This window comes from Diceros bicornis, chromosome 31, assembly GCF_020826845.1.
Source record: "Diceros bicornis minor isolate mBicDic1 chromosome 31, mDicBic1.mat.cur, whole genome shotgun sequence".
Classification (NCBI taxonomy): Eukaryota; Metazoa; Chordata; class Mammalia; order Perissodactyla; family Rhinocerotidae; genus Diceros; species Diceros bicornis.
The window spans coordinates 41,851,810-41,877,650 of NC_080770.1; the positions used below are offsets into that span (position 1 = coordinate 41,851,810).

The window sequence follows — 25,841 nt, forward strand, 5'->3', positions numbered from 1 at the left end:
TACCCTGATTCTAGATTCCCTGCTTCTGGGTCCTGTCCAAGAGGACCTTTTGCAATAATGTAAACACTTGTCTGCACTACCAAATACACTCATTATTAGCCCCATGTTGTTATCGAGCACTTAAAATGTGGCTAGCGTGTGTGAGTGAGGAACTGAATTTCTCATGTAATTTCATTTCAAGTAATTAATTTATAAATAAATAACTACAGGGAGAACATTTTTGAAACTTTGGAGTAAGGACTTCTGCAAATGCATAAAAACAATGAGAACACTGGTAAAAATGGTCGAAATCATCTTTTCAGAAGTCTAGAAATTAATCAAAGGCTTGTAAGAATCTGAGGAGGGTTTAGTGAAGACACACTGTGGAATCTTGATAAAGGGAGCAAACTTTGTGGCACTATAACTTGCACTATTCCCATCCTGCTCTCGCAATATCCTCCATAACTTTGAAAGCCATCAGTCTCAGAACCATGGCAGCTGAGACAACCAGCAGCCCAGCAGCCATAATGGGTTTGGAGCTCTGAAAAGACACATCCCCATCGAACTCTCACTAGCTGACCTGCCTGGCAGCTCCCGGAAAAAGCCCCATGTTCAGGGCTTGTCGTTACTTGACTCAGAGCTTGCCCAGGGTGGAAAGTCTGTCCCCAAGGCACTTGCTAAAAACTAATTTCCTTCACCCGGAACAACACCCCAGCAGGCTCACTGCATGCTCTGTCTAAAGGATGTTCTGCATGGACCACTAGAAGGATCTTTCTGAAATGAATACCTCACTAGGGCCACAACTGCTCTAGTACCACCCATGGCTCCCTATGGCCTTCAGTGTTTAGTTCAACCTTCTTGACCTGGCACTCAAGGCTCTACTCAATCTGGCTCCTTCTGACCTTTCAGTCTCATTTTATCCATGTACCGCGGGATAAACATTATGTTTCTTGCAACCCACATTCGTTTCAATTCTCCCCATACGGCATGTTGTTTCTGGCCGGAGACTTTGCTCATGGAATCCTCTCTGCCAGGAAAACCCTTCATCCTCTATTTGCCAGGGTCCCTCTTACTCATTCTTAAAGACTCCATCCTGGTGAAAATTTCTCTAGTAAGCTCTTCCCCTCCAAATTATTCCAGATGCCTCTCCCCGAAATATCCCACATTGTATTATAATGGTGTGTTAATTTCACAAGACTAAGGGCTCTCTGAGGGCTGGCCTTAGACTGAATCGTTGGTATAATCTTTGTGATCAGCATGATTGCCATAAAATCAGAATTTCACACCCTGGATTCCCAGCTCCTGGATCACAACTGGCTCGTGGGGGAGTGGGGACAGAGAGCTTCTCTTGGGAAGGAAAAGGGGCCCCCAGATACCTGTGGTGGCTTCTGGTGGCACAGGTGATGATCAAGTATGCAGGGACGTGGTGGCCGGCTCGGGAGTTGTGGAGAGGGCTGTCAGCAGGGAGGGACAGAGTGGGAGGAGCCTCCAGGCTCACACGGGCTCCAGCACTGGCTGTCTCAGGACCACCATTCACAGGTGAAGCATAAATGAGAGTGAGGGGACGGGTGACTGTGTGAGCAGAGGGATGAGCAAGCCTGTGGATGAGAGGAGCCCAAGAGAGAGAGATAGGTGAACAAGAGACACTGAACTTGGAGGAGAGACAGATAGACAGGCAGAAAAATGGGCAGATGGATGGGATACCTGGAAAAGGAGGACCAAGGGCGGGGCTTTAGCAGAATTAAAGTGAAAACCGCGTGTGGTCAGAATGTGGTGGAGAACATGTCTGTGTCTAAGGCTTTCTCACACTGGGCTGGGACTCTCCACCAGAACCTGGGATAGAGAGAAGAGATGAGTTAGGGCACTTCCAGGTGCTTCCCTCACCAAGGACAGCAGGTGAAGGAGGACAAGTGCTCCCCAACCCCAAATGCAGATGGGACACAGGAGATCAGGGCCAGGAATACTCACTGGTGGTAGTCGGGGCCACGGCTCCATAGGTGTAACCTGTGGAGAGAAGGCGAGAGGAGCTGAGCAAGAGTTGGGGTGAACATAAAGAATTAAAGGAGAGGAAGGATGTAGGGACCTTTGTGGGAAAAGCAGAGAGGAAAGCAGCGGGGACGAGTGGAGGGGTGTTCAGGAGGAAGGCAACGAGATAGAAGGTGGCTGGACCCAGTGATCACACAGTGATGAGAAGACTGAACCCAGACCAGGAGGATAGAGAGATGGATCATAGCTCACTTTAGAGCAACGAAGGGAACACAGAACTCCGACTGGGAGAGAGAGTGTGGCTGTAGCACAGCCCCTCACCACTGACGTAGAGGCTGTCCCCGTCCAGGGTAAAGGAGCCCAGGTGGGTGACGCGCTAGGTCTCATGGCTTAGCTCCCAGTAGAGTCACTCTCTGTCCAGCCTGGGACCTGCGGAGGTCAGAGTGGAAGGTGCAGATGAGGTCCACCTCAGTGGCTGCCCCACCCTTCTCAAGCCTGGGTGAGGAAGATCATGGGGATGTGGAATACTGAGCAGGGTCGTTCTGGGTGTGGAAAGCAAGAGAGGGGAAGGGAGGAGGCTGAGGGAGAGGCTGAAGGGGCTGCTCTGATGCCTGCAGGGGCTCTCCTAGGTGTCTCCCGTGTCAGACAACCCCCTGACAAGTAAAGCCTGACTTCTTTTAGGATGTGGAGGGGGGCCTGTGAGTGGCAAAGAGGGGTGAACACACAGACCTGTGTGAGGGGGCGCCTGCAGGTCTGCACGGACAGCAGCGAGAACAGTCAGTGCCCTGTGCCACCTGACACATGCAGGCAAGAAAGTACCGTTATGTTCTCTCGGTTCAACACTCCAAGGTCTTTTCTTTCTACTTCTTTCCTACTCCACAGCCATCACCCAGGCCTAGGGAACAATCATCTTATTCCTAATCTTATTGCCAGCACCTCCCATCTTGCCTATTAAGTCTTCATTCTTAACCATGAAGTCCATTTTAACCCACGTGCTTAGACCAAACGCTAATCACATCATCCTTCTACTCGCATCTCTCCAGAGTCTTCCCACGGGCCTTAGAACTGAGTCCCAAGTCACCCCTGATCTGGTCCTGCCTGTCCCCCCCTCGCCGGTGTGGCTCACACCCCTCCCCCTGTGTTGACTCGGCTCAGCCATCCCTCTTCTCAGTTCATGGACACACCAGGCTCTCTGCTTCAGGGGTGTCCTCATGGGGGTCCCTCTGCCTGAAACGCTCTCCTGAACACACTCCCACAACCTCACTCCAGTCTAACCCACCGACCAGCTAAATCCAGTCCCAACTCCAGCTCTCAAGCTAAATATCTGTCCTTCTCAAGAGGGCTTCTCTGCACCCTCAGTTTGATTCCCCTTGTGCCAAACTCCCACATCACTCTCATCATTAACTTTTCAAAATCCAAATTCCCAAATACAATATATATTCCATGGAGGTGGGACAAGGTCTCTCTGGTTCTCCAGGTCCCCGTGCATGTGTCCCAGGGCCTGGCTCATGAGATGAGGAACCATCCCGGTTTGTCTAGGACTGCCCTGGTTTGAACACTAAACGTCCTGTGTCCTGGAAAACCCCACTGTCCTGAATAAACGAGGATGGTTGGTCACCATAAATTATACACTCAAAGACTATCTATTGCATGACAAGCACACATTCCCCTCAAGAACATCACAGGAAAGCTAGAATGAAAAAGGCACACACACATACACACACAATTAGTAGAGGCCAACAACTAAATACAAAATTACTTAACAAGATTCTCTGCAACGTGAATCATCAGACCGTTATTTCAGAAAAGTTTCAGAAACAAAGTTAATTCCCTTTAGAAGACAAGGTGGAGAGGACAGCCTTTTTGGAGACTAGCGCCCTTCCCTGCAATCTACAGTGTTGCTTAGTACTCCTCCAAATGATTTGAAATGTCATAAAGAAAAAATGCTCAAAATAAATCTGGCTACTGGCAAATTCAATTTTACATTTGTTACTAATACAAAGAAGTTCCAATCATCTTTTTTCCTGAATGCTCCTTTATTTCAAACTTTTGTGGTGGATTTATAGGACTTTAGAAGTCAATTGAATGGGTCTAAGGAACGTTGCTGAGTATTGCTGCTAATATTTCATGGGATGTCTTCTAATACTACATACACACGCAAAACATTTCTGTTATTATACTATATATAAATCCTGACTTTTGAGTATTATGCAATGCAAGTAAATCTATATTTTCTACTATAATACACATTTTCAGTTATTTACGTTGGTTTCATGTGTTTTTATTTGCATATAACTGTGCTTACTGAAATATTTACCACACAGAACCACACACAGCTTACCATCTTTCCATCCATCAAACATCAATAATATCTCTCAAGATACCCTCACTCTCAATGACTCCATGTGGTGACAACCTGAGCCCAGGAAAGCCCACTGGCAGGTCTTCTGCACAGCGGAGGCTGCCGGAACCTCTTGGTACCAGGTCCACAGGGTACTCACCTGGTCACACAGAAATCCATGGATCAGCGAGGACAGGTGGACCCTGAGCCTGGTTTCACCTCAAACTTGATCTCCACGGATGCTTCTCGTGTCTGAGGGGGGAAAAAAAGGCGCAAACAAGCTTTTGAGGCCTTTTATAGGATGTTGGATGGAAAGTTCACCCCATTCACTTTTCTTTTTCGTATTTACTGATTTAACTGTAACCGTTGGTTGTGACTGGATTTTCCCGATTCCTATCCAGCCACCTGCTGCTCCCAGAGATGGGAGAAAGCAGCTTCGTGCTGTGTGCACTTGAGTCGCTCAACTCACTTGGCTGGACAGAGACTTTTTGGTGACTCTGGACCCTTTAAACAAGCTTGTCATTTAGGGACCCTGTAAGTGACTCGCTGACTTGTCAACAATTTCCACACTTCATTCAGGGCTCGGGAGATTTTCAGGCCCTGGAGCAGGTTTCCCAACCTCGGCACCACTGACATTTGGGGCCGGATAATTCTCTGTCGGGCCGTCCTGGGCCCTGGAGGATGCTGAGCAGCATCCCTGCCTCCCCCTCTAGATGCCAGGAGCGCCCCATTTGTAACAACCCAAACACCGTCTGCAGAAGCAGATAAGCCCCCTGGGGACAAAATCACACGGAGGACGATGACGGGGACTCTGAGGAAGGGACGACGGCGCCCGGAGCCAGGAGGAACAGCAGCATCAGGCGCCCTGAGCGAACAGCCCGGGGGAAACGGGGCTCCGGGAGGACAGAGGGATGCCGGGCCCTGACGAGGCTGTCCCTGGCCCAGGCCCCTACCTGGACCACGACTGGATCCGGGACCGCCCGCCGCTCACCGAGCCCCGGTCCTTTGGGCGAACGTCCACGGGAATGTGGTCCGCGCCGAGAAGACGGAACACACCACGCAGAACGCCCGCTCCATCCAAGGCGCCGCCCGCGCTTCCGGTTCCGGTCTTGGGCGGTCGTTCGGGGAGGAGGAACGTTTGGGGGCTGCGGGTTGAGGCGGCGGGCGTGGCGATGCCGCGCACCCCAGCCTCGGGGGAGGTGTCTAGTTTCTAGAGTGAGTGAGAAGCTGGAAAGCGGGCTGGGTCAGCACCAGGGACAGGGACAAAATCTAAGAGAAGGGCTGTGTTTGGGAACCAGTTCTAAGGGTGGTCTGTGGGCGGGGACAAGGCTGTGAGTGACAGCAGGCTGGGGAGGCGGTTCTGTGGGCGGGAAAAAGGGTGCGGGCAGGGCCATGAGCCCGGACCAGGCTGTGGGCGGGGACGAGGTTGTGGGCGGAGCCAGGCCCGAACGTTGTGGGCGGAGACCAGTTCCAGGGGCAGGAAGAGGCGGGGTGTGGCTGGAATAAGTCAGGCAGACTTCACAGGGGGAGGAAATCAGCTCCAGGGTCGGGGCTGGAGGCGAGGCTTTCCGTGGACCCCTAGACTGTACAGGTAGCTGGATGTTGAACAGCTGTTCTTCACTCCTTTCCCCACCTTTACACAGCCTCATAGAATGATGTGCCCATATTTAGAATTCTATATATTTTGTGCGTTTGCTGTTCTTAATTTTATTAAAAAATTGGATCATATATTCACATTTCTCTACAACTTACTGTTCCAAGCCAGTAGATAAGGATATAATGCTATTTTAATTTTAAAAATCTGGGGGGAGGGAGGCCTACGTCGTAGGTGCACGTATAGGAAAACTTCAAAGAGTGGTGTAAAGTCAATAAAATATTCTCACTCTACCACTGTCTCCCGGTACTTTTGCACAGAGATAAACATCCTTTCCTCCTCTATCCTTCCAGACATACTGCGTATATGTGGACTGTGTATATGTTCAAGCCCAAAAGGGATGTCCCCAAGCAAAACCTGAAGCCCATAAATTGTCTCATGCATCAGAAGTTAATGAGAAGAGATTTAATTTTCTGGTGGAAGGAGATGAACCAGTGATGAATCCATAGGAAGACAACAAAGAAACAAGAGACTTTTACCATTTAAAAGGTCAAAGGAAAAAGTGAGAAAGAAAATGTATTCATACTATCTGACGTAGCACATCTCTGGATAAGATTCATATGCTATAAAATGGTAAACGCTTATGTCATAAAACAGTAGACATTGAATTTTGATTTATCCTAATTCATTAAATCGTTATATTGGGCAAGGGGAATTATGTTTTTAACATATGTAAGAACTCTTCATGCTGATTTTTTCAGAGAAGAAAGAAACGATAAATAGTCAAAATCTGAAAAATGAAAACACTGTATGAGTAGCTAATTTAGAAATATAGATTTTTCAACCAGAAAATTAAAGAAGTTTTTTTGGAACCAGAGCCAAGAGTGGGGATGGTAGCTTTTCATTATAAGGCTTGGAGTATTATTTGAGAGATGTGCGTATACATACACACACACGCACACACACGGGAGCCTGAATTTGTATTCCAAAGGGATCCTCTAACTCTACAAAGAATTTGTAAAAAAGATTCACTTTATAACAGTAGAACATATTTTGAAAACTACAGACTTCAAGCATTAAAAAAGCTGTCATCATCCAGGTGGAAAGATGAATGGGGCATCACTTTCCAACCCACATGATGATAAGCATTTTACATACACTACTCTTGAGTTTTCTCACAGCAACTCATAAGGAAGATGGTATTATCTATCTCCATTTTGCAGATGAGGAAATTGGTGACAGCATATTGCTAAAATTTTCATATAAGTTCTCAATAGATATTGTTTTATGTTAAAATTGTTTATTGAATTTTCTTTTCATTAATAAAATGATATGTGTCACTCTTACAAATAAGCAAAGGCTGTGTAAAAACAATTTAGCAAAACGACAGTTTTCTTTTGATATAATTAAATATAACAATCACTTTATTATTTTTCTGCTCTCTGTCTCACATCTACGAAGATACTTCCTATCCTAAAGGCTTACTAGAAATCTCTACTAAAAATCAAGAATCAGGGAATACCCATATTATGCAAGGTTCCTGAATACATGCAAAAAAGCCATTATAACAAATTTTTGTACAAAAATCTTAGATCATTCATGAACTGATAACAACACAAATCATGATTAGGCAAGGTATTTCTGTAGAATGACAAATATTTAAACTTTAGACATTTAGAAAGGTATGTCATTACAATAACTAATGTGTATAAGAAGAATTTTTTCAAACTCACTAAGTGCCAGGAAATCATTTGACAAAATGCACTGCAATATTATTCACAATAGCCAAGAGATGGAAACTACCTAATTGTGCATCCGTGGGTGAAAGGATGAAGAAAATCTGGGGCATCTATTCAATGGAATATTATTCAGCCTTAAAAAGGAAGGAAATCCTGTATTCAGAATTGCTTGCCTGGATCATTTCAGTAGCCATGTGCTTTCTTCCTTAGTACCCTCTGATCCATTTGCCAACCAGGAACCAGGGTGATCCTCACAATGTAAGCTCCACGACCTCTAATGGATCCCTAAAAGAGATTTTGGAAGTGGACTGCCTGGGTACCAGCTGTGTGACCTTGGTCAATTATATAACCTCTAATATTCCTCATCCATACAATAGAGGTTAATAGTATTGTCTCCATGGCATTATTGTGAGTATTAAATGAGTGAATACATGTCAGATGCCTAGAATGTGCCTGGAATATGATAAGGCATCATGAAAAATTTAACTGTAATTATAACCAAATTAAATATTGTGATGGCCTATTAATTAAGTTGAACCATATGAAATTTCTAATATTCAACCATTTTGACCCATTATTATTGTTGAATAAATGATAAAACTCAGTCTAGGCAGGTTGTGTAGAGTCAAAAAGGATTGGATAAATGAAAATATTATTAGAAAAAATAAGCTGAAGTAGATTGCTTTGCAATTTACAAAGCAGTTTCTCATACTTTGTTTCATTTAATCTCTATAGAATGCTTTTCAGGTTATTATTAGCACTGTCTCTGAAGGAGTAACTGACTTTCCCCAAAACACACTACATTAAATAACACAATTAGAGTGGAAACATCATTTCAAGTATAAATCCCATATGATATTTTGTTTCCCCTTCATAATATCATCGGTCCTCTCAAGAAAGTGATGAAATAATGCTGATTCATAGGAACTTAGTCTTAAAGAGACATACTCTCAGATGATAAACACTATGTCTTTAAAACAGGGGTGTTGCGAGAAGAAACTTAGGACCAATGTTTTCTGGGTTTCCAAGTCCATGATTAGACTTCTGGTAAACAGTCAAAGAAGGGAAAGGGTGAAAAATAGTCCAGAATGAAAAAAGTTTGACATATACGTAACTTTCTTGATCACCTCAAGTTTCTCTTTTTCTTTATGTTCTGTGTCACCCTACTAGAATATAAAAGCTCTTAGGGTAGATGACTGCTATCGTGCAGCAAGTGGTAGGCGCTGAGTAAATATTTATTAAAGGAATGAAAGTGGCCTTGAATACATCTGCTCTTTACTCACCAGAGAACAGCCCCATAGCAGGCAAATGGCATCATTAACAAAATTTTAAAAATCATATCCTTATTAGCTCATAACCATGGATACAAGGCTCCCATTTATTTCATACTTTCTAAGTACTTCAGCATTCTGCTATATTAGGGAGTGTTTCCACAGCCTTGCTGTAAAATAAAGCAAGACTTTTTGGCCCATTGATTGCTGTTTCCAGCAGGGCCCATCTCTATACTTACCTCTAAACAATGAACTATAGATTTGTTATCCCAATGAACAGCGATTTGGTATGGAAACTATTTTATCAGTGTCATGTGAAAGTAAACATTTGATATGTCTTTAAGGGTTGATATGGATAATAATGTTGATGCAGAAGAAGACAAGTGAAAATTCTCTCTGGTCTTTGTCAAGTACATCTGGGTGAAGGGTATCTTTTTGTCACTGGATTTCAGAACTCAAAAAGACTCGTCCAACTCTTCATGTTACTGGTGAAGAAACTGAGGTCTAAAGAGGTTGAGAGATTTGACCAAAACTAATCCCTGGGACTAGAGAAAGATCCTCTGATTCTCAGCTGGCCTCATTGTCATAAGATCTCCAGCTCCAAACAACCAAGAGAAGCAAGTCTGTTGATTTCCAGGCAGAAATGATTCCCCTTCACGTTTTTACTTTTTCTCCCTTAGATGCCTGCTCTGCCCTGACAAGGAATTTATCTGATGTTTACGCTAAACTTAAGAAGAGGAAAATGCTCCTGGAAAACACTTGTGATTCAGTGTGGCACTGGCGAGCACAGTCATGAAAAAGTGAGAATCAAAAGAATAAGAGGTAAATAATATTAGAGAAGAAGAGAAAATCTATTATTTTAGTGGGACGTAACTTATAAAGTTTAGAACTGGTAAATAAGTGCAGTAATGTATAAGGAAGCTAGATTCATATATGAAATATCAAAAATACTGTTACATGAGCAAGAATTAGTTTAAACATGTAAATAATTATTCCATTCATAAGAGCAATGAATTATTTAAGATGAGTAGTGAAAATAATTGGAACTACACGTTAGTTATATGAAGAAGATTATAAAGAGATACAAAGCCTGTAAAAACTCTGATTAAATGGAGAGATATACTATACTTGTGATTGAAAACAGTGTTTCAAAGATATAAGTTTTCAAACATTATTCAGCTTCCATATGCTTCAAATCAACTTTTAAAATGATGTAGTGTTTGTTTTATAGACTAAAAGATATCCATTTGTAAAATAAAACGCTGGAACTTCAACTAACATTATTCACAAGTAAATCATTCCAAATGGATTATAAGGGCTAAAATTAAAAGTAAAAATCCCCCACGTATAATAGTAGTGGATGACAGTATAGAAGAATATCCATAATCTTAAAATTAGTGAAGATATTCTTAATATATATGCTTAAAGATGTCTGGTTGAAAAGAGGAAGGAGAAAAAGTAAAATGGAACGTGATATGGTCTCTGATTTTCTTTCAGAGACTTAATCTAGAGACAAATATTCCAGTCTACGATATTGGATAAAGAAATAGAAATCTGTGACAATTACACAAATACTGAGATGACATATATAAATGGTAGCATAATGTATCAGTAAGTTTCTGCTGTATAACAAACCATCCTAAAATTTGATGGCTTCAAATAAGAATAGTTGATTTTTTCTCAAGATTCTGTGGGTTAACTGGGCAGTTATTTTGATCTGGACCTATTGGTGGCTCAGCTAGGATTGGCTGTTCTAGGACGGCCTTACTCACATACCTGATTGTTGACTTGAAGTCACCTGGAGTAATGGAGATGTGCAGTCTATCTAGACTCATTTACATATTGATGGCCTCAGGCTTCCCAAGGGCAGCCAGAGAAGGACAAATACCAACAATGAGCAAGTGTTTTTCAAGCCTTTGCTTATGTCATTTGCTAATGTCCCATTGGCCAAAGCAAGTTACAAGGCCAAGTTTACCCAGAGTCAACGTGGGATGCTACGACCAAAGAGACAGTGGGAGAGGGCTAATGTGTGGCCATTTTCACAATCTTTCACACATAATTTTAGAGGAGAATTAGTATGAATGTTTGTGTATTTGTTCATTTGAATGCCCGAGGAAAATTGTACAAAGCCAAAAGTAACGTAAAGCAAAAAATTAAGTGGAGATGTGAGGTAAGTTTTGTTGGTACTTAAAGTGGGTCTGCACAAATGTGGTAGTTTATTTTTCAAGTGTAGGCAAGTTCTTGTGACCTATGAAAATAACTTACATTTTGATTATTTTCTCGCTGAGTGTGTTTTACTCGTTAACACATTTGATGTGTTTCTCTCTGGCCTTAGCAAAATAACGTAGCACTTGGGAGCAAAGATGCAGCCTAATAGCCCCACACTGGAGGCCAAGATGGAGCAGACATCCACGGCCACCATGACCTTGCCCGTGGTGCTGTGGTAGACGGAGAGGAAGGTGACCCAGACACTGCACAACACCAGCATGCTGAACGTCAGGAACTTGGCTTCATTAAAGGTGTCAGGCAGGTTCCGGGCCAGGAAAGCCACAGTGAAGCTGCCCAGGGCCAAGGAGCCCAGGTATCCCAGGACACAGTAGAGTGCAGTGACCGAGCCCTTGTTGTGCACGACAAAGATGTGGCAGTGTTCAGAGTGTGCATCTGTGTCAATGAAGGGAGGAGAGGTTCCCAGCCAGATTCCACAGAGACTCAGCTGGATAAAGGAGCAGATGGGAATGATGAAGTTAGGTTCCTCTGACACCAACCACTGCCTCATCCTTCTCCTTGGTGCAGTGACCTTGAAGGCCACAGCCACAGTCATAGTTTTGGCCAAGACACTGGAAACAGCCACAGTAAATACAACTTCAAATGTGATTTGTTGAAGAATGCAGGTGGCTGTCTTGGGACGACCAATGAAGAGTAAGGAGCAAAGGAAGCAGAGGGTGAGGGAGATGAGCAGGATGTAGCTGCGAGTCCGATTATTGGCCTTGACTTTGGGAGTGTCTTGGTGCTTCACAAAGACCCCCAGGACCACAGCTGTGAGGACAGTAAAGCACAGAGCTGTGCAGGCCAAGGCCATCCCCAAGGGGTCCTCATAAGCCAGAAAGGTCACAGCTTTTTCGAGGCAGCAATCTCACCCTCTGTTGGCATACTGATGATCTGAACACTTCACGCACTGATCCATGTCTGGGGAGAGATGCAAAGTGTCCTCAGCCCAGGTTCAGTCATTCTCTCTCATTCGCATGCCCCCAAAGAAGGCATTGGGTAAGTTTAGCCAATTGTATTCCTTTGTTGCTCCAGGCACCAAATAACAGAATACTCTGCAGAGAACCATTCCCAGTTAATACTGCCCATCTTCTTTCTGGTTAAGTAAACAAAGCTATTATCATTCTCAATATTTATCTTGCATATTCATGAAAGCACTTTTTTCTCAGCAGAAAACCTAATGTCCTCCCTGTCTCTCTGAGCTATACCGCTGTAAGCTATGGCTTAGATTTACTTATTCAATGAGCAAGCAGTTATTGGAAAACCTCCATGAGCCAGATAATATGCTACATTCTAGGGAAACAGAGATGACCAAGTCATAGACCTCACTCCTCGGGAGTTTCAAAATGAGACCATTTCTACCATTTAAAATGTTCTCCAAAACATTTCATCTTGATTTCACTTCCACCACTTCTGTTAAGATTTCAGTCACTTCTCTCCTATGTTATCATAAGATCTTATTACTCTGGTTCCCTGCCCTTGTCCTTTATCACAAGTGATACTTCTACATGTAAGTGGGATCATGTTTATCCTCCATTAAAAAATCCGACAAACTCTTAGGAAGACCAAAAAGACTGTATAACCTTGGTCTTGCCTACCTCTACTACCTCTGCTCTGATTTTTAAGATTCCCAAATCTTCATGTGGTTCTGAAAGTGTTCCGTGCCCACTCATCCCTGCAGGTATCAATATATGCTTTTTCCTTCTACAGGGGCATTGCTCCTTCCTCTTTACGTCCCTTTAAATTCTCTCACTTTTCACGTTTAGAACTACAATCTGCCTCATAACCTTTTCTGTGGATGGTGTGCGTTAGGGTTGGCGAGTCATTGTCTTCTCCATGAAAACAACCAATTTACCCAACATGGTTTATTGAAAACACTTTCATTTTCCCACTCCTCCTCAGTGTTTCCTTGTAAATCAGACGTCTATACGTGAGTCTTTATATGAACAGCTTGTATCTGAACTTACCATTTGGTTCCGTTGATTTTCTTGTTTATAGTCTTGATGAACCTCCTCTACTGTGATGCTGTAATACTTGATGTCAGGTAGAGTAAGTCCTCCCACTCTATTCTTTGTCTTCAAGATTTTCTTAGCTAAATTTTTCCTTTATCATTTCCATAAGAATTGTATCAATTGTAATTTCCACAGAATGGGTCATCATTTTAGCTGCAATTTTGTGGAAGCTGTAGATTAATTTGGACAGTTTTGATATCTGTAGAATTTTGAGTCTGTTCAGTCACGAATTTGATTTATCCCTCCACTTCTTTCAGTCTTCCTCCATTTTTCTAAATGCTGTTCTATAAATTTATGGACAGAAATCTTTTGAAAATCTCATTAAAGTTATTTCTAGGTACTTCATACTTTAAGATGTTGTAAATGTCATTTTTTAAAATTTAAATTTTGAATGCTTATGACGGGTAGATGGAAGCAAAACTTTCTATATTAACCTTGTATTCAGCCACCAATAAACTCAGTTAATACATTAATTTATATGGTTTTGCATTTATACCATAATATCATCTGAAGATAACATTGAAGGAAGTAAAAATTATATTAAAAATTAAAAAGTTACTACCTTAGAGACAGGCACCTCCACGCCCTAAGGATTCCTGGTATAAGGGGGAACGTTTATCGATCCTGACTGACTCTATTCATGAAAGACCCACCCTAAACTGTTCGGGGAAGAGTTGAGAACAAGAGAGTGCTCCAGAGGGATAAGTTTGGGAGGGTCGGGGTGGAGGGGGTCCAGATGGGGACGCGTGTGTGTAACCTGATAATCGCTTCGCGCCATAGCAATTCGCGCCATAAAATGTAACTGTTTAAATGTTTTAAATTAGCCAATCATGTAAGACTGCGCCAACCTTTTCCCACTTTGTGCTCCCAAACCCTATATAAGAATTTGCCCTTTAAGGTCCGGGGTCGACTCCTCTGTCTCCTGCGAGAGATACGTGTCGACCCGGAGCTCCGCTTAATAAACCTCTTGCGTTTGCATCAAGCTCGGTCTTCTGTGTCTGTGGGTCCGCGCCTTCCTGAGACTGGAGTTGAGGTTTCCTTTTTGGGATCCTACAACATCAATTTTACTTCTTCCTTTGAAGTAAATTATTCCTTTTATTTCTTTTCCTGCCAATATTGTATCAGGCAAGACCTCCAGCATAACGGCTTATAGAGGCAGTGATGTTGAACATTCTTCTCTTATCCTTGCTTTCAACAGTGCACCATAAAGTTCCATTCTGTGAATACTGTGTATGGGAGTAAGAGAGTTTCCTTTTGTTCCTGATTTGGTAAGTGTTGTTTCTGTTGTTGTTGTTTGTTTTAAAATATGAATAGGTGTTTAATTTTACTAGTTTTTCTTACAGTTATTGAGATTATTATTTCTCTTTTTTCAGAGATTAGTGTGCTGAATTACATTGCATGAATCTAATTTGGTCATGATATGTCGTTCTTATAGCTAGATATAGCTAGATTGGGAACCTATATTTGATTTGATTTTTTTTTTTTTAGGATAAATGAATTTAATCCAAGAAAGAGAGTGGCCTGTAATTTCCTTTCCTGCAATGATTTTGTTAGATTTTGGTACCAATGTTAATCTAGTCTCTCAAAGTGAGTCAAAAAGTTTTCAGTTTTTCCTATTCTCTGGAAGAGTTTGAGTAGATGTATATTATTTTTTTCTTGAATATTTGGGCAGATTCATCAGCTTTGTACCAAATAAATAGCTTACAATAAAATTTTGTAGAAATGTTTTAAAGGATGGTCTCAATTTCTGTAATAGGTGTGGCAATATTCAGATTTTTCATTTTTTCTTGAGGCAGTTTGGTAACTTTTATTTGCCTAGAAATTTGTGAATTTCCTCTAAATTTTCATTGTATCAACATGATGTTATTTATGTTTTCTTCATGTTAAAAATTTTCCATATGATCTGCACAGATCACTCCCTTTTCAACCTTGGTATTATTTTGTTGCAATTTTTCTCTTTTTTTGAACACTAGTACTAGGATTTTATTGAGCATATTTGTCATTTATTAGAATCTAATTTAGTTTTATTTATCTTTTTGATGTTTGTCTTTTATTTTGTTAACACTTCCTCTAATATTTATCATTTTGTGTTTTCTCTTTTCCTTGTGCTTACTTTTCTGCTCTTTTTCTAGTTTATGATGAATGCTTAGAACTTAGAAATTCAACCTTTCTTTCTTTAAATATATACAATAATATATAAATATATATAATCTAAGATTATACATTTCTCTTTAAGGATAGATTTAACTCCACCCCATAAGATTTGATGAATAGTATTTTTAATTGGAAATGCATTCTAATTTCCATCATAGTTTACTCATTAATCATCAGTTGTTTACAAGTATATATATTAATCTCCAAGCATATAGGAATTGAAGTTAGTGGACGTAGTGTTCTTTAGATGTGCATATGGAACATATACCCAAACTTACCACACGCCAAATGTGCACGTGGAAGCTTTATCCAAATTGACGATATGCCAGACTATATCATCAATCTCAGTACATTTCAAAAAAAATTGAAATTATACAAAAGATGTTGTGAAATTAAGCTTCATATTAATCACAAAAATAAAATTAGATAATGCCAATATTGAGGGGATTCCAGCATTGCACCATTTAATATCATAAATCTGAGTAATTCCAAGATGTTAATTATTGTATGAAATATCTTCAGTGTTGGTTTTCTGTCCCTCTTCTATTTCATGACCCAACTCCCGAACCCACATTGTCTGTGTTCTAGTCATGTTGAACCTTTTCTCAGCTCCCTAGAATATTAAATGCAGGGCTAATTTGCCAGTTTCTGCCATTTCTAAGAATTCCACCAAGAATTTAATCCGCTTTCATTAGTCTGATATAATACTAATGCTACTGCCTCTGTGAAGAAGTCCATGACGCTTCCCTCCCCACAAACATATATACTATCACTTATTTCATCCCATGGGTCTCTGCATACCTATATTGCAGCCCTATGTCACCACCTTGAATTTGCATCACTGCATGTTGTCTCCCCTACTCACCTGTGAACTCGAGGAGATCAGAAACCAAGCTGTACCATAAGCTCACTGTACACCATGGAAATACTTACTTCTTAAATCAAACACAACCTTTCTGTGCTCCTTCTCTGTGCCAAGAACAGCACCAGACACTGGAAAAATAAGGATTTCTTCAATGTGATCTAAATGTAGCTTTAAAGAAGATGAAAAGTAAGGACTTACAATACCATGTGTTAGATTCCATGAGAGAGATTTAAGTTAGTTACTGTGGAGTGGTCATAAAGGGTTTCCTTGAGATCATAATGCCTGCAATGATGTTAAAATGAGACAAGCAAGCTAGTTCAAGGTAGAGAGAGAGGGTATCATTTTGGGAGGAAATATTATTGGCTATAAAAGTTAAATTACTAAATGGAGGAAGGCAACATTTTGACCCTGCTGTCCTCGTCAGAGCTTTTTCCTTTCTTTGGGAGAACGGTGCATACAAAAGAGAGGTGGAGAGCCAGCCCTGATAGCCTAGTGGTGAAAGTTCAGTGCTCACCACTTCGGTGGCCCATGTTGGTTTCCCGGTCATGGAACCACACCATCTCTCTGTGAATTGCCATGCTGTGGTGGTGGCTCACATAGAAGAACTAGAATGATTTACAACTAGGATATAAAACTATGTACTACGGTTTTGGGGACAATAATAAAAGAGGAAGATTGGCAACAGATGTTAGATAGCTCAGGACAAATGTTTCCCTTCAAAAAAAAAAGTAGAAGTGGAGAATGTCGCTGCAAGGCATATACTCACCTATTCCATTGGAAATCACATTCTCTGGGCTGGGAATGCAAGCAAAACAACAGGCAGCCTTGCTCTCTTGAGGGCTCTTCCTGAATCCCGGACTGCAACTCTCACTGCATACAGAGTGTGGAGTCTGGAGAAAATCAGATAACACTTGGTAACAGCTGTGACTTTTAATTTTCAAGTAACTAGAGTGTTTTAGAGTATTGGGCCTTAACAAACTTAATCTTGAAATATCTAAATCCAATTCATTGGTTGGACACCATGCTTATCATATGATATAAAGCACTGGTACACCACAGAAATACTGTGGGTTTGTTTCCAGAGCACCGCAATAAATCAAATATTGCAATAAAGTGAGTCACACCAATTTTTTGATTTCCTAGTGCATAAAGAAGTTATGTCTGCACTATACTGTAATGTACTAAGTGTGCAATAACATTATCTCTAGAAAACATGTACATAACTTAATTTTTTTAAAAAAATTATTCCTGAAAATTACTAACCACCTTCTGAACCTTCAGCAACTTGCAATCTTTTGCTTATGAAGGTCTTGCTTCCATCTTGGATTGTTGGTAAATGAAAAAATTACTTCAGTTGGAAGTGAATTGTTAAATTCCCATATGTGGTCCTTTATGAAGCTCTGAGGGGACACAAAACCCCAATAAGATTTTGGTTATTCATGTGTGGTTAAGTAATTGTGATTGGGTTCAACCCACCTCAGTAATTCCTGTGTCCCACTTTATCACCTCCTCAGATAAAGACAATTCTTGACCACGTGGAGCATGTTGGGAATATTCTCCTACTTTCACCTTAAGTCCAAGACCTTCGGGAAAATTCCAAAAGTTGAGAATGGTTTACTCTGAATCTGATTTTCCTTCATCAGCCAAATTCACTGAGTCACCAACAGGATTGTTAAATTCTATGTTCCTCAGAAAGGGGTGCAGCTAAAAGAGACACATCATCCTGTGGTGAAGTGGGCCCGGGTGTTAAAGAGAAAAACCCTGAATTGGAGACAGCCTTTCATTGTCTGTAATCCTTGCTTCATAATGTACCTTTATTACAAGTATCCAAAGAAGTAAAGCAAATGATATCATATGGAGAACTAAAATATAATGTTTCTAAAATATCAGTTAGTTTCAAGAGAAAATGCCTAAAGACAAGAATATCAAGATGATCAATGGTGATAGGATTCAGACAAATCTCGAGTACAAAGTCCAATCTAGCCACCCTCATGCACTCTCTGAATTTTCCCAGACCATCAATCTGCAAAATGATGTTAACAATACCTAAAGTTGTTGCAGAATTAAATAAGATCATTTATGTAAAGTATTCACTATGATGTTCAGCACCAGATAGACACATAAAGGGCAAGTTCTCTTCTTGTCATTGAGGAGCTTCATGGGAGAAGACAGGATATTCCCTATTGAAACGTTAGGCAGGCAAGATGTTGGGATCCTTTGTAACACAAAGCATTGATATTGACTCATAGCTCACTTCCTCGTTGCCACTAGAACCTTCTTGTAGATGATTTACTACCCAGGACTAGATATACCTCCTAGAGAGTGAAACAAGTACAGAAACTCTTGTGCTTTTCTTGGAGAAAAAATCCTAACTGCTTGGTTTGAGCACCTGTGGAACCATAAGAAAGTCATTTTTACGAGTGTACGTTCTGTTAAGTTGAAGAGACTTTACCTGCCAGGGACAAAACACCAGACCTTCCCACTTCTCATTGACTGCATTTCTGCATGTTGAAGAAGCATCTTGTGAAGGTTCCAGGCCACAGCATACACAGCATTTTACATACTGTAACTCAATTCACTCATGCTTGTGTCAAAAAATCTGCCAAAGCAGCCATCCTAAGGAGGCATTAGGTGGACAATTCTCCAGTGTTTTTCAGTAAGACTCAGAAGTCGTGCAAGGAATAAAGGGAAACCACAACATAGTGAGGTAAATGTCTTCTGGATATTTGGAAGGGTTAACTGTCTGGATAAAATTTTCAAAGCCAGGAACCTCACTACGGTGGTGTGAAAAAATGATAGTCCCATGGAATAAGTCAAGGATGAAATCTCTCTCACTGTGGATAAAATCCCACTCTGATGTCGTGACCCAGACTTTCCATATCACTAAATACTCCCAAGTAGAAAAGTTCAAGGTTATGAGAGAGTTGGCATCACCAGAAATGATAACCACATTCCCTTCTGTTTCCTCTACTTGGAAATTGTATGGCCATGTCCTTGAGTAATATGACTTTTCAGTCACAGGAATCTTTTCCACAAAGGCTGCACAGATTCCATTCCTGTCCATCTCTCCTCTCAAGTCTGAGAGAAACACAACACCTTTCTTGTCTTCTGAGATGACCAGCCCTATCCAACTCCAATTGAAATGAAGCAGCAAAGAGTCCATGCCAATGGTTAGAGATGTGTCCCTGGGGGCCATCTAATAGAGAGATGGAAACTGCTCATCATCATTCAGGGTAAGCTCAAAAGGACCATAGGCAAGCTAAAACGAAAAGACAATTGGAAGCAATATGAGGAAGGGGATTGGCAAAAATCACGCTCTCAGTCCTGAAGGCTGTTCAGCAACACCTGGAGTGGTAGAAGGGGACACTTGCTCATTTCATTTTCTAATCATTTTCCACTCCCTGAAAGCTTTCTATAAAATAAGATCAGTCAGAGTTCCAGGAAACTGCTTTATCTCCTTCCCCCTCAAACTTCTCTCTACTCTAAATAAAGGAAATGTCATACTTCATCGAGGTCCTGTACACGGATCCTTTGAGATCATATCCTTTGAGAGATGCACAAACCCAGTCTCCTCCTTTCTTCCTTTTTAGGCCCCTGAGAATGGCACCAAAGGAGACGTGGTTTCATCTCTCCCCATCCCACCCAGTCTTACTTGTGGAAATTTGTACAGTTCCAGCAGTGTTCCAATCTGGGCAGAAATTGCCCAGGTGGTTCCTGTAAGGACCGCTAGAGACTTACTCTCTCTCCTGCAGTCGTAATTAGGGATGTCCTTGCCCAACCCTGAGAGCCAAATCAGGGAACTCTCCAATGTCCTCCTTTCACTGGGCAGGGCATTATAGAGATCAAATCCCAGAGACATGTTGGGCAAGATATGAGGGTTCCTGTTGATTTCCTCAATGGCAAAAACCAAGGACAGAACATACTGGTAGTTCTTGTACTGAAACCTGCATAGACGGATGAGGATCCTTAGGGAAAATACTCAAAATGATTTCCTTCAAATGCAATACAATGACTTTATTAAAATGAATTTGCTATTGACTCGAATGTCTGTGGCAACAGATGACACTCTTGAAGCCTTAGAATTTGTAACTAAAGAAAATAACATGACTCCAGCTGTGGAACGTCCTTACTGAATTCCACACTCATGAAAGAAACTGGTTAAATACACAGAAGAAAGTACAATGAATGGAAAAACAGATCACATTCAGAGTAGACTTGTAAATGGCTCTTTGGCTCAGGATCCAAAATGCTTGCTAATATGAGCACACCATTAAATCCTTCCTAGAAGAGCAACAATATTAGCATGAGATTGGAGAAAGCCCTGAGGAGGAAGAATAATTGTAACTGGAAGATACGTGACAAGCATAGACGCATGACATGTGCATGTTGAGAATGGTGCAACAGAAGGCTATCAATCAAATTGCCTAAACCTCTGTCCCCTCAAACCTGTGCGTCTGCCACCATCAAAACCAGGAAACTAAGGTGAACTTCAGAGATCCAATGAAGGAGGAATCATCAACAGGCAGGAACAATTGAAAGAATCAAGAAGGACTGAAGGGACTAGAAACACTTAGGAATCTAAGAGAGAGAACACTGTCAAGTTTAAAAAGCTTCTCATCCATTTCTTATTTTAAAAATATAAAATTAAAATTAATCATTAACGTCTTTAACGGTACCTATTCCTGATAGCCCATATTGTCTTCATCTTTTCTACAGACATTCTAAACACAAATAACACCTAGGCCAAAGAAAATTCTCTGCATTTCTATTGCCTGGGATTTGTAATAGCATCAAGAATAAAATAGAGCAGTCACTTGTACTTATTTCAAGTGTTCTATTATTTGAGGATTGATTAGTACCCTAGTTCATGCTCACTGCTTGTTAATGCTCCCCATGTCCCTGTGAAGAATAGGTGTTCTTCACTTGTTGGGTATAGGGTTCAATGTGTATCCATTAAATCAAACTTGCTATTTGTTTTTCAAATACTCTATTATTAGATATATGTTATTCTTTGTCTCAGAGGAAAGTTGAAATTCTCCACTATATATATGATGATATATTATGTCTACCTCTCCTCCTCCTCTGCCTCCTTCTCCTGTACTTCCTCCTCCTCCTCCTCCTCCTCCAACTTTTTCTTCTTGTCTTCTTCTTCTCCTTCTCCTCCTCTTCCTTCTCCTCCTTCCTTTCTTAGTTGAGGCTATATTATCTTCACATGACATCATGTGTAGTATAACGACTATATCTTCATGATAAGTTGAATTTATATACCAGTGGGGATTAACCACTTAATTCCTAATGATGCTTTTTTCCTCATCTGTTTTATCTCATATTATTATAGCTACCCTGGGTTGATTTTTGATTGATATTTTCCTAGCTTATCTTTATATCTTCTATTCTGTTTTGAATTTCTAGTTTTCCATGTTTTTTAGTTTTCATAAGTCTTGTAAACAAGATACAGCTAAATTTATCATTGTCGCATCAAATTTAACAATCTGTATTTAACTGGAGAATTTATTCCATTTACATTTGTTGTGATTATTTATATCCTTCTTTTGCTCCCACTATCTATATGTTTTCCTTCTATTTTTTCCACAAGTTTTATTATGTTATTTCCCTTTAAAATTTATTGATTTATACTTGTTTTCCATATTTTATTGTATCTCCTCTATTTGGGTGACAGTTATATTCTTTACTTCTATTTTACCACCAGCCCACATTGCCTGAAGTGGATATAGCTTCTCATTTCCTGAGAAATTTATAGACCCTCTAACTTTCAGTTTTACTCTCATGACTCACTTGTTTTTGTTGTACAGTACTTTATTTCTCCTTTTTCTTTACTCTCTCTCATCATCTCCATATCTAATTTATCTTTCATGTTTTTTACTTCCTTGTCTTTCTATGCTGCATTCTATTTCCTTCAGAATTCAAATTTGGTTTTATATTCTCTCTTCTGTTGTAGAACCCATCTATGAAGTTTTAAAACTCAACAGTTATGTATTTTTCGTCTCTTAAAGTTCTATAAGGCCCTTTGCCATATATGTCAGATCATTTCTAGAGTCTCCTGTTTGATTTTGTTATTCCATTTTTTGTTGTTCCATTTTTTATACACAGTTATTTTATATCTTGAAGTTGGTAAGTCTAATAGTGAAGGTTTTAGTGTTTAAATCTATTGTTTTATTTTTAATTTTCTTATGTCTTATGACTCTTATCGACAATGGCATGTATTCCTTATTTGTTTGGAGAACTTTGATTATGAGCTCATTTTTGTCTGATTTTAATGTGTACAGAATGTAAGGCTTTAGTTTAGATTCTTTCCTCCAGAGAAGAATGTCACTGGTTTCTGCTCACAGTCATGTGAGATGACCCCAAGTTAAGTGCCTTTTTTGTGTGACTCACAACTAATCTGTGACTCCCAGATTCATTCCCTCAAGTCACTGGTGACTCAAAGACAAATCCTTTCATTAGAGGATCATACTGGCCTTTGACCACTGGGTGAATCCAAATTTGTCTAGTGCTTACAATTTCCTTCTTCTGTCCTTTGAGACTTGGCTTACATCATGTGAACTTAAGAACGCAATAACATTATATTTTATGGAAGATAGTGTCATGTGGAGGGAAACCCCTTTGAGGTATCTAGTCCTCCATACTCCTAGTATTTCATTCTTTTGGATACTTCTTTGCATTTCTTTCTTTTAATAAAAATTCTTTCTTTAACTTGAAAAGAAAATAAATTTTAAAATCAAACGTGTGAGCTTGGGGGTATAGAAATAATTTACATGCTATTCAACAAAATAAGTTTAAGATATAGAAAATTTTACAGAAATGTATGTATGGATTAGGTACATTTAACTGAAACTAAGAACCTCTATTTAGAACATATTTAATCAAATTTTAGGAGAAGAATCATTGAGATGCACACTCCAGGAACATTCTGTTTCTGTGAGGTGCACACATACTACACATATACCTGATCATCATGTGAGAAGCCATGATATGGCCAACTTCAGTTCAACTTAGTTCAGGTGTGATATAATCAATTAAACTTGAAGAAGGGAGAGTGTCCAGAATGTCCAGAAGCCCCATGTGTTTCCAATGTTAGAGCATTAAATACTGAGAACAAGGAAGAATGGTGCAGGTGTTGTATCAGTAAATTGCAATGTCTAAAGAGCAGAGAACAGCATCCACATTAAACTTATTGCAGATGGTGTCACATTTCTGAAAACAAAGCACCCCTTTCAGAGGAAAAATGAAGAACGTTTTTGTGTCAGTTGGGGCCTCCAAATGCTGAGGTAGAGTTAGGAGTACAAGAAGATTATTGTGGCATAACACCTGTGAGGAATCAAAGGATTGGGTAGGGACAGCCCACAGACTCAGATACGGATTTTGCTGCCTCTGAAATGAAAAAAAAAATAAGGAATGTTAGGCAGAGGAGCTTTGAATCACAATGCAGAGATGCTAGTCTCCACCGGAGACCTACTGAATCAGAATGTTTGGGGTGGGGTACAGCAAATCTTCTGTGTTTTAACAAGCCTTCCAGATAATTCAGATCCATAATCAAGTTTGAGGTTGACGGGTTTCAAAAAAAAGCACCGTACCAAAGAAGTGAACACTGAAAAATTAAAACAATTGTCTCGGTACTTTGTGTTAATGTGATTTTTAAAAAATGCAAAACACAAACTACTTTAAAGAATGTGCATAAAATTTAAAACCATCTTGAACCAAGAGCTTAATCTATACCTAGAGACAGTGGATTTGGAGAAAAAGAAAAGAAGTAAAATACTAATTAATTTTTCATCTAACATTGAGGTGGCAGTGAGGCAAGACTTCAGATTCTGGGTTCTTCTTATTTCTCAAATTAAAAATATTGTGAAATAGGGGCCACCCTGGTGGCATAGTGGTTAAGTTTGCACGCTCTGCTTTGGTGGTCTAGGGTTCGTGGCTTTGGATCCTGGGTGCGAACCTCTGCACCGCTCATCAACCATGCTGTGGTGGTGTCCCATATAAAGTAGAGGAAGATGGTCATGGATGTTAGCCCAGGGCCAATTTTCCTCAGCAGAAAAAAAAATTCTAAAATAGAATGTGAAAAAGATGTATATATCCAACATGGTGGAGAAAAGGTTAATAAGGAAAATTACTTTAAATGGAGCAAAACAAGGAAAAAAGAAAAAAAGCAAAGTACAAAATTTAAAAATAGAACCACAGAGATAATGCTACATATAGCAGTTATACTATACTGAAGTTACTTAAATCACTTTTTCAATATTGAATGTTACTCTACATTCCACGAAGACAAAGGAAACTAACACTGAACATAGATGCTGAAAGAAAGGAGATTGTCAGTGATATTCCATACACGTGCTCACAAAAGTAAAGCCACAACTAATATGAAACTTTTATATATGAATGTGTATAATGGTACACATATCTGAAGGCAAAATATTTAGGGACTAAAAGGTGGTTAGCAGTCAAAATGTATATGTTCAATTATAGTATCATATATTTTAAAAAGGATTTTAAAAATATGAAGTAAAGTGAACCTAACTGCAACCAAAGTAAGAGTATTCAATTAACTTCTCAGTATTTGTCCAAAAAAAGTCAATATAGGAATCATATATATTGTTAATCTTGATTTATCATTAAATATGTTTGGAGCATACACACACACGTGTCTGCATATAAATATCAAACATCCTACTCCAAAGCAAAGAAAGCATATTATTATAAAATTAGGTCCTATCCTTGTCCAGCAAGCAATTTCGACATAGCAATCAATTCCTGAAGCCGCCAGAAGAGAGATAGATGGCCAACCACAGAAATTCGGACTCAGTAGCGCATCAGAGGAACGGGCAGATTTGAAATCCAGTTCCTTAACCAACTTGAACGCAAAAATGCTCATTAACTGCCAACATATCTTAAACAAATCAGACAATTTATAAGCCAATAAGCACTCTCATGCATAACTGTTTGGTCAAACAGGAAATCAAACCAATGATTAGAAAGGAGTGGTGATGTTTTGTAATTGGTATTTGAGTGGTGAACACGATGTAATCTATGCAGAAATAGAAGCATAATGATATACACCTAAAATTTATACAAGGTTATAAACCAATGTTACTGCAATACACAAAAATTAAAAATAAATAAATAAATAAATGAAGGAGTAGCAAGGAGCCCAGGAGACAGAGGAGAGAGAAAGGAAGAAGAGAAGAAAACTGTCTGTTCTGAGAGAAAAAATCTGGGCAAGAGAGGGGGAGAGGGGAATTCCCTCATCCAAACCTGTATGGGGAGAGAGAGGGGGAGGAAGGGGGAGAGAGAATCCCCCACTTACCGTTCCCTGTAGGTTCATAGGGTGGTCAAATCCTTAAAAAGACAGGTTGTCTGGAGAAAATCAGACCCAGCTGAAGAACATGAGTCCATGGAAGAAACCAGGGAAACTGAGTCTCTCACCACAATGGCAGAGAATCTCATCTTGCATCCTCTCCTGCACTAATGACAAAGGTGGATGTCGTGGCTGGGCCTGTGGGATGGGAGAAGGGATGAAGACGATTGTCATGCAGAGACACATGTAAAGGTTGGTCCGACCAGTTAGCAGTAGCCAGCGGTGGAGGAAGCTACTCAGAGGTCAGGGTTCTGTC

The 25,841-nt window shown here is 40.3% G+C and overlaps 1 long non-coding RNA gene across 1 annotated transcript; it reads right to left on the bottom strand.

The window, feature by feature from the left end:
* Nucleotides 1-1,553: 1,553 nt before the first annotated feature.
* LOC131395261 (uncharacterized) lies at nucleotides 1,554-4,526 on the bottom strand. Its single transcript, XR_009216329.1, has 3 exons — nucleotides 4,467-4,526; nucleotides 1,948-1,983; nucleotides 1,554-1,577 (listed from the first exon to the last, which is right to left on the bottom strand). It is a non-coding gene; the product is annotated as an uncharacterized LOC131395261 (long non-coding RNA).
* Nucleotides 4,527-25,841: the final 21,315 nt, after the last annotated feature.